Below are 10,644 nucleotides of genomic sequence, written 5' to 3'. Positions count from 1 at the left end.
GAAGTGGTGGTGGTGGATACCGTCACATTTAAACCACTTTGGCCATGATGCTGCATGAAGCCATGCACTGGGTACCTAAACTCAAGTTCTTTCAGGTGATGTTCTCAAGCTGTTTTCAATGGGATATGATGCTGCCATCAGTAGTCAGTCAAGTTAATACCGAATTGTGGTCAAATTCTTTGGGTCTTAATTTCAAGAATCTGGAATTATCTGCTGCCTGGCAACAATTAGAGACTCTTCAGAAAAACAAGCACTTTTTTGCCTGGCTGCTAGTATTAAATATTAGCATATTCTTAAAGCTTGGAGTAAAGTATTTCTTTAAGACTGTTTTTAATAAAACATATCCATCTGCAATTATAAATCAAATAGCTTTATAATTAAAAGACACACTTGGCCTTTTTTATCTTGTGAAGGTTTGCGTGAAATTGGAGCCTTGCTGTGCTTTTTTTTTTTTTACATAATTGAACCTTTTCACAAATGACTTCTTCATACCTCTTAATTAAAATGTATAACAGCTTTTTATTTAAAGAGCACAAATTCATCAAAACAAATAACAGCCCAAATTGTCACTGAATTGTTGCATCGGTGTTTCCTTGTCACCTAGTTAGAGATCTGGGAAGTAATGCACAGGTGTAGATGACATTTCATTCTTCTTCACTGGTGTCACTTCAGATTCCCAGCTCTCCTCCACCTATTCTCCTCCAGGACAGCAGAAATAGCAATTCCTTTGGAACATTAGTGCCGTTTGCAGCTCACTGATAACATTTTTCTACTAAACTATTGTTTTACCTGCGCTTCACTATTAAAAGTATTCATGTCTACATTAATACACCCCTTCTCTCCTCCAGAGCCCTAAGAATCAGCTGTTAAAGGCATTTCTATTCAAATGGAAGAATACATAATTCTCTTCCTTGGACAACATGTTAGTTTAAGTTATCTTTATCTCTCCTTTCGTAGTACTACTTAATTTCAGAGCAAATTCATTTTTATTCTGTCATAGTCTCCAAGCTTCTCATATGTCTGGATCATAGCATGGTGCAGTAAGTCTATGACGAAACATGAATTTATTTTTTGTGGCTGCAGGAAAAATCGTGTGTTTTGTAGGCTGCAGTAATTGGGTGATCCTACTGGGACACCCTCATTGTCACTGCAGGATTTGAAGTGGCAGGTGTTTAGGTGTGATGCAGATTCATCCCCTCACGCCTGCACTGCCTAACAGCAGGAAGGCAAATCCAAAGCTTCCAAAAGCCTGTAAAACTCTGATAATCCTGCTAAGATTTACTGCAACTGTTCAAGAAAGAGATACGAGCAAGTCCTGAGATTAGATAAAAAAGAAACATTTTTTTTTTAAAGATAAGCAAGTCCACTCTGAAGGAAGAAAGTCTGTAATTCACCTTAAGTACTACCCAAGGTGAAAGTAATTCCTTTCAGATGCAGGGTCAAGTTTTATGTGGAGCCACCTTGACCTGTAATCATTTTGCCTATGAATAAACATATGTGCTCTGAGGAACCGTGGAGTGAAGATAAAATATGATCATAAACACATCTAGTCCAACTCTCTTGGAGGTCTGTGGGAAGGCTGCCATTGATTTCAATGGGATTTGGATGCAATTCTGTCATTCAGCACAGGTGCTTTTATTCGGGACATTTCAGTTCTCTCAGTGTCAGAACAAATGCAGCCCACATTATCATCAGAAGAAACCAGAAATGCACAGTATTTGTGAAAATTAAGCTGGCAAATCTTTAAGAAAGAAGATGTGTTACCTCCAAATGAGTCCTTCTCTACTGGTGATGAACACCAGTTCAAGTGCTAGCTTAAATGGGGAAAGGGTTTTCAGCACAGCTGGAAAGAGCAGGCAGAGATTTTGTGAAGTTGGAGGTTGCTACTTTTGTCCATCCATGAGTGGCACTTTGTTTAACATACAAATTCTGGGGCAGTCATCGATGACAGCCATCGCTAACCAGTGGATCCGCTTTCCTAAAGTGAAGAGAATAAAAATACATAATTCCAGTTTGCAATTGTCAGTGCATTAACAAAAGAGTTCACAATTTCAGTGATTTCTATAGCTAACAACATAATGTCACAAATAGCTGCTTCTCAGCTGTTTATTCTGTTATAAAACGGAATTCATTTCACAGTGCATAGATCCATGGCCTAAGTTCTTCCTGGTGCATGACAAACAGGGTCATAAAAAAATTTAAATCATACTTCTGATTGCTAGAACAATGGAAAAGAAGAAAACATAAAAGAGAATATTGTTTTCCACGACTTGAAGTATTTGAATTTCAACTTCTGACTGGACCAGAAGTTACAGGAAAGTTGTAGGGCTTTGAGGTGAGGCTGGAAACATCTGTTTAAAGCAGATCAAATAAGACAGTCATACTGATCCACTCTGACCATAACATCATTCGACAGTAGATCAATGGTTGAGCATAACTTTGGCAGTCTGTGTAGCCTCTTGATAATTTTCTATTACCAAAAATTTGTGTCAGAAAACATACAGAAAATTAAAGCAAAAGTCATTGCTGAAACAAGTCAATACCAATGATTTTTTTCCACTGATCAGAAGCAAGGACCCCATAGACCCTTGTCAGTCAGACTGGATTTCAACTGGAATACTTGTGGGTTTCAGGCAGCTTATCCTCAGCCTCCATCAGGACGGGCTCCTCGGGGCTGTACCCCCGCCACCGGTCCCTACACACCATTTGAAGCACACGAGCCGGGGAGACAGAAGTGATGGGGATCCTCTGGCCCACCTGGGCCACCCAGCACAGTCTGTCAGCTCAGTGTGATGCCAATTCTTAGTGGTACTGACCCCTCTTGTTACTTCATCCTTCCTGCGTTACTGTCGCATGCCAGGTGCTTTTCCTGACTAGTGTTGGCCACTGAAGGACTCTTCTTTCTCTTGGACCTCTGCACCTCACTTCTGGGAATGTGTGTGGGTTTAGTCAGCTGAGGAGCAGCTTGCTTTCCTGTCCTTAGGATCACCACCCAAAAATGATGAAGCCCTGCAGTTTTGCTAGTTACTCTGAAACTACTCTTAGTAGAGGGTAGGAAAAGCTAAAAGCAAATCCTTATACCAAATTCAAGCAGAGCAATTCTGCTGTCTGTGGGAACAGTTGGACAGAAATGAAGGGAGACGAAGCATGCATCACACGTGGCTGCTCCGTCGGCATGGTCCAGCTGAGAAGTTGCCAGCCACTCCCAGCCCTTCTGTTGAGAAAACTTTCATCCAACCCCATGTCCTCCACTCGTACTCTTGGAAGAGGATTGGAGTCCTGGTTTCTTTTACAACCCAGCTCCACCGTTGGGTGTAACTGAAATTCATAGCTCTCCCTGATCTATTACCTCAAGCAGAAATATTTCTACCTCCCTTGCACAAAATCATTACCTGTTGCAACCACTTTACAAAGGCAACACCTAGCGTGGCTCTCAGCTGGCCGTTGTTGACCAGAAGCAACCATGCCCGGCTAAGCCTTAATAAAGTCTTAACTTATCATAAGAACTTTTCCAGGGATGTTATGCAAAGGCAGGAATAAACTTTTTCACGTGTAAGCTTCAAGCTCTACATATACATCCAATTATTAATCATATTTAATAGGACATCACAACGAGATTGATACCTGCGGTTTATCACAAACGGTCAGTTAGATCGGATAGTAACCACCTCTGAGATGACAATGGATTTGAGGATCCTCATATCATCCTCTCCTCTACAAGCTTGACTTTAAAAGTTGACTTTGAAGACAATCATTTGGAGCTTTTGTAGGCAACTGGGAACACTTTGATTTGAAAGCTACATGCTTTCTCATTGCTGGAATGAAGCATTGCAATATTTCAGTGGCACATTTTTAACATTTTTCCTTGTGGTTTTTGTCACAGTTCTGAATATAGTTTTTCAAAATATCAAAAAATGATAGCAGAATGGCAGTTAAATTTCCTGGATTCTGAAAGCAGACACTCAAAGGTTGAGTGCTCTAGGAAGCATCTTTGAAACCACACATGGGTAAAAGTGATGCAGGTAACTCAAGGCATGGAAGACAACAAATCTGTAGCCAAGCTGTCTGAAGTAGTTGAGAGAAGAAAAACTTTCAGTCGCCCACACTGGGAAATTATAGTGTTTGGTTTTCACAAGGTACAGAGCCACCTGCATTGTTTGCTACTGAAAAATGATATTTACAGTCTGTTTAGGTGAAAAAATGTACTTTAATTCATGAAAATTAGAAGAGCTGAAGGGTTACTTTTTAAATAGCATTCTCTGTTGCCTGCAAGTTTTTACTGCAGAGTATAAGACACAGAAGTAAATGTAGTCTGTCTCCAGAGCCTGAAAGCTAAAGTGGCAGTGCTGACATACAAAATAGTGAATAATACAATGAAAGTAGTCTGCTCTTCTTCTAATATGAGCTTGGAGATGTCAGTGCTGGTACTCTTCAGAGTAATAACATTGTGCATTATTAAAGACAAGATCTCAACAGATGCTTAATGTTAATATAAGACCCCTGAACATATTCTGAGAGGCTCCATGTCAGTCCAATATAGGCGCTGCAATTTCAATTTACAGCGCAATTACTGCCTTCTCTTATGCTTTAAGAGTTTATTTCCTGTTTTGTCAGGCAATCATTAATCTCTTAAAAAAAAAATGGAATTGAATGTTCAGAAATATCTCCTAAAGGCTACCCACAGTTCTCCATATCCTTATTTGAAGAAAAAGAAAGTTATTTTAGAGTCAGCTGAATCTCTGCCCCTTTCATAGAGTCTCGGCGTTCATGCCCCTGGTCTTCACTTTTGCTTGAGTAGAATTCCACTGTTCCTGTTTTCCAAGACTGAGCACTACTGGCAGCAGCTGTGAGTATATTCCTAAAGAGCCTCATGCAGGATCTGAGTTTAAATTCTAGCTGTTCACATGCTGTGTGCTAGCATATGTTATAAGCAACTATAAATTGTGTACAGATGTGTGCTGGAATTCCAGTGTAGCCAAGCTAACAACATTGAATAACATCTCGTGTGCTTTGTAATTATACATAATGAATGTGCTGCCATATAACAGAGTCCATGTTTGTGGCAGGATTTATCCACTGACTTTGGAAGCAAGGAGTAAGAATTATGGCGTGAATTTTTAAACAAGATTTTTAATACAAGATACGCAAAAAGAGGAGACTGATTGCTGGGGAAGGTTTTATGTAAGAGGCTCTGCTTAAATGAGCACACAAGCCAGGACTTGAGAAAGATTTCTTTTGAAAGTCTAAAGACAAAAACATTTACATATAAGCAAAAAGAGGAAGTATGCAAACATTGTCCTAGTTGGAAAAGCAGAGTGCCAACAAACAGCAAATAGCTGGAACCACAGTAAAGGCAACGGGGGGAGCAGGCAGAGAAAGGCCACTCTAAGGACCAGGACGAGCAGGACGAGGGGAGATGAGCATCCTTAGAGTACCTTGTAAACAATCCCCACTGTCCTCTTGTGCAAAACTGATGATTTTCAACAAGTGAAGATTTGTATGTTGCTCTCCATAAATCAGTTTGAAGAATAAACGCTGGGAATATCGACTATCTTTGTTGTCTGCTGCATGGAGAGGGCAGAGCCTCATTGCCCATGTGCCGGCTGTGCCATTTCCATGCTCCAACAGAACAGCAGCGCTGCTTTTCTCCTCTTCTGACCAGTGGCAAACACCAAGCACATAAAGACAGCCTGCCTAGAAGAAACAACGCTTGTCTTTAAGCTGTGTGAACAAAGGAGTAGAGGAAAAAGCATGGAAAAGGCCTGAACACACTCTCAAAATGTGAGCACAGGTTAGCCAGCAGCTGGCAGAAGATCAGACGTCTGTGGCCTCTCCCACTCAGAGCCCTCAGGAGAGGGCTCTCAGCATGTGTTTACGCTAATCTAAATCAAGGTTGCTCTGGCCCCACTATCCTGCCCATTTCCAGCTTTTTACGCCCTTCTCCTCTGTGAGCAGCACAGGCACTCATTTGATTGCATAGTGAAATGGTTCAGAGAGCTGGAAAAACCGAAAACTTACCATGAAATAAAATAATTAGCTTTCAGCCAGGTCAGTTCCCAGAACGGGATCTGCGTGAAGTCAGAGAGATACCAGGGCTAATGCAAGAGAGGGGATGGAGGTGTGCAGCCTTGGTCCACAGGGAAAGCGCAGGTTACAGTTTCCCAGTCCTAGATTGCCTTAAGCTGCCGTGGAAACACACCCCGATGCCTCTCAGCAGGTATCACAAGCTGCTTTGCAACCCCATAGGTACATGTTTGCCCCTTTTGGGTAATAGAGCGAGAGACCTTTATATATAAACTAAGATGTTTTGTGTTTCCTCTTCCCCAGGTTGCCTTCCTGATCGAAACAGGACTTGTAGGCTTAATGAGAGTACTCTTCAATAGACGGTAGCAGCAAATCATTAGTGAACAGCATCAGCTCTGACACAGCTATAGCTTTCAAGATTCATCTGCATTTGAAGGTGATTTGCTACATCAAAGCTGAGAAAATATATTAATAAGAGAAAGGAAAAAAAAAAAAGCCATTACAGTTTGATTATATCTTGCATTTTTGTTGTTCAGCTTACCTTTTGGTATAGATCTTCTGCTTGTATTACACATTCCAGTGGACTTCTCTGTACACACAGTATTTGCATCATTTGGTAGAGAACATGCAAACCTAAATGATGATCGGACTTTCCAGACTATGCCGGAAAGAATCTGTTAACAGAAAACACATGCAGCTAAATCACATCATATTAAATCAGCAACATGCTTAACCCTGAAGCATGGCATCTTATTATTTATTGACTGTTTACTCTTGACTCTTTGGACTCCCCATATCTCATGAGGCTGATTAGCTACATATCTGATGGTTATGTTTTCTCCTCTCTTAACATCCTTGGCTTAATCTGTGCAGGTCATTTTGCTTGACCCACTTTGTCCAAACTTGTGATACTGCTCGGTACCCTCAGAGTCTACCTTACAACGCTGATACAGCTTAACACTGGCTGGTCTCCAGCCTTTCTCTGCCGCAAACAAAAAGCTGAATACTCCCATCCCTTATCTGGGAGGGACAGCTGCAGCTGTACTTCCTAGCTCAATTTTAACTGTATATTCCTGAAAGATTAAGTGCTATATACAAATTCAAAGTGAATCTTTTGAAAAAATATCTATGGAAAGCATGTAAAAGCACAGATGAACTAGGAAGGGCTGTGGCTCAAAAATCCCAGGTAACATTAGCTTGTCTGCCTACCGACTGTACCTGTCAATGAGCAACATAGTTTTCTGCTATTTTATTGTCCCACTGCCATTTTTTTGCATCGGATACTACACTATTTCTTTGAGACTTCTCATAAGGCAGACTATATTTGATCCTGTTTCGTAGCAATGTTTCCTGATTTTCTGGAAGAACTGGTCTGAATTACTCAACATTATGCCTTAGAATGATAGCAAGAGGTAGCAAACTCTGCTGCCACTTAAGCAGTTTCTAGGCCAGGATAAAGTGCAGCAGAGGAAGTGGATTCAGTGACAAGTTATGACTGCTGGAATTTTTGTAAGGGATGGTCTTTCATCTGAGCGTCTTAAACTTCACCTTAAGAGAGTGTTGTTGCGTTGGGCAATGGAGGAGTTCAGCGGCAGTGTGCAGGGATTCACAAAGAGCCGGTCATCACCTTTCAGACTAGAGTCATTATGGCAGACCTGGTATCAAGTTCACAGTATACAGGGTAACTTGGCAAGAAAGTAAAACACGAAGGCAGTGTATCATACATTCAGAATAATCCTGGCCTCAACAACAAGGAAAACAAAAAATCAGGTGTTATTATTGGTTCTGGCCATTTTAATATGTTTTAGAGAAAAACAACATAAGAGGAGTTTCTCCATCCCAGAGGGTATGTTTTGCTACACCAAAGCACAACTAACTACATTGTTAGGACTTGAGCTGTAAGACTTACCATGCTCCACTGCGTTCCCAACCGACATTCCCTACTTAACAGATAAAGAATTAGTTTGGTGATTAAATTATTTCCATCAAATGCTCTCCTCTTTCAGCTATGCTGGTTGTCCTCTTGTTGTTTTATTGACCTCCATTTTCCAGGCCATTGCATTTCCAAACAGTAGTCTTCAGAAGCATTCTCCCATTAAGGAAACAATTAGTTTGCGGATTTTAACATATCTGGGGCTGTACTGGTACCTGGTTGCATTTCTTCATCTGTCTGTTTGTTTCGGGAGGTTTTGCATGCCCTTGCTGCCATTTTAATTGATTGCTCTGGTTTATTAGGAGAAGTACTCCAGTAGTGGCTAGGAGCAGCGGTCAAGTAGTAGACCACATTGTGCTGATATGTGATAAGTCAGCTCCAGAGCTCACTGGATTTCAGAGGCTGAGAGAGAACCATCTGGAAAGTTTTGCTATGGGAGGTGATTGTCCTGCCAAAGAAAAAGTGTGTTCAAACTCAAAAAGGTTACATAGATGCCATGGTTGAACTTTTAGGGGTTGGTCGTGTCTCTGTAAGGACTTTGGCATTGTCTCCCCACCGCAGCAGGGAGACAGTGTTGCCTTGTGCAAAAAATGAGGCAGGAGCATGACTTTGCTTTTCTCCTTCGTGCCACCATTGGCCAGTATGTGTCTTTGTAACCAAGAAACCACAGAAACTTTAATTGGGATTCATCCCTACACTATGCATGTGCTCTTTTTGTCTCCTTCCGTTTCAATATTGAACCAAGTCGCAGAGACGAAATCTGGCCCTGTGGTATTACTCAAGGTGAACAGCTGAAGGATTCAGATAGTCCCTCTCTGAATGAGCTTGCAGAGGCTAAGTAGCTAGATTAGGGGAGTACAGGTGGGAAAGCGATAAATCCCACGATCAGAGGCATTTACAACAAGCTATGAGACTCTGCTTTGTGCTGTTTGTTGCTTTAGGCTGGGATTTTTAAATCCCAGTCTTTGTTGTTTTCCCAGCTTTGTTTGCTCAAGGCAAAGCGATTGTCGAATACCTCACACAGAGGCCCCTCATTCTGACAGGGACATCCAGTAATATACAACTTAAATGAGACACAGTACTAGCAGGCAGAATTATGTCATTCTGGTCTTACTGCTGTTGTTCTTTCACTAATTTTACCATATGGTGGATGTTTTCAGTATGCTATTTTCCCATACAGGGTTTCAGCCCATATGCCAAAGCGCAGCATGATGTACACTAAAGGCCACGTTTTGCCAGCTTTGCTCCCCTGCAGTTGTGTCGTGTGAGATCTGACCAGTCCCCACACAGCAAGAGAAATGACGCTGGATTCTCCTGGTTCTGAAAACAGCATCATGGCAGGATAAGCAAATTTCTTTTGACTTACCCTGATACTGAAGGAAAGCGAGTCATTTCTGAAGACTGGCTTGTAATGTCACTCTCCCTGTATGGCATAAGGTTTTGGACTGCGGTTATTTTTACCATCCTTATGTTATAGCTAGAGACTTGATTGCTAAAGTCTTCTTTTGTATGCTCAGAAGTAAAGGGTTACTGCTCAGGAGCTGATTGCTGAGAGTGCGGCTTCTGACTCGTTGCAATTGTAGGAAAGATGCGCCCTCCCGTGTACCAGCTCCGAAGTGTTTTTACAGCCATAGCATTTGGAAAGCAGGAACACCTCTCTAGAGATTTGGAGATTTTTAATTTTTTTTTTAAACAAAATTTTGTCAAATACCATCTCTGCCAAAACTCTCTTTCAATCATCCCGAGTTTACTGAAAAAAAATTTAATTTGGAAGAAATGGGGAAGCTTAGACTTGCAAAAGAGATAGAAATAAAAATAGTGGGGCTGGCTCCCCTCACATGGCTTTTCTGTTTATGCAGTGAACCCAAGTCAGAAGAAATAAATGAGTACATTCCCCAGAAGGTTTTGCTACTCCCAAGGATGGTCTGATAAGATTTTGTACATCCACCTTTCATAAAAGCAGTAAAATTCCTGTCAAATAGAGCAGGGTAAAGAAAGGAATGTTTCAAGGTAACAGACACTTTGCATAAACTTCTTTGAAGGCGTGTGGCACCAGATGTACATTTTAATTTCAGGGGACCACTAAGAGTGTCTTTGTTGCCAAGAAAAAGGGAAACACCTGTAGACAATTCTAGTTCCAACGGCAGAAGAGTTATGCCAGCTATTTCTTTATATTTTCCCTCAGAAATGGCATGGAGTGGGAGGGGGAGGTATTCCTACTGCCCATTTTCATGTAGCTGACTCGTCCGTCTCAGCTCTTAGCACGGCTCTTCCCCAGAGCGTCTGGGGGGCAGGAGATAGGTTAGAGGCTGTCATCTGCCTCCGTATCTTTGTCTCTTCATGGTCCCTGCAAGCAACCTAAACAGATCAGCTGAGTAATGTAGGCAGCACGCTAGCTGCTTAAAATTGGGTACTGGGAATAATACCTTTTTGGGTGACAACATAGCTGCCTCAAAATATGCTTTGCCTTCCCTCTTTCTTTGTACTGCTATCCAAAGCAGTACAAATGATGCTAGAATCTTTATTTGGGTTAGAGATGCATTGGACTGCTTTCCTTTCAACGGATTATCCAGTCAGGTTAATTTACGTCTTTTCTTCTTTTCCTTTTTTCTTCTTCTTCAAAAAAGAGTAGTATTTTTGTCTTTGGGTGGTTTTCAGGCTATTTCTCTTCATCCCCTATTGTAGGC

The sequence above is a fragment of the Vanellus vanellus genome, assembly GCF_965231255.1.
Source record: "Vanellus vanellus genome assembly, chromosome: 1".
Taxonomy (NCBI): domain Eukaryota; kingdom Metazoa; phylum Chordata; class Aves; order Charadriiformes; family Charadriidae; genus Vanellus; species Vanellus vanellus.
This window is presented reverse-complemented; position numbering follows the sequence as displayed.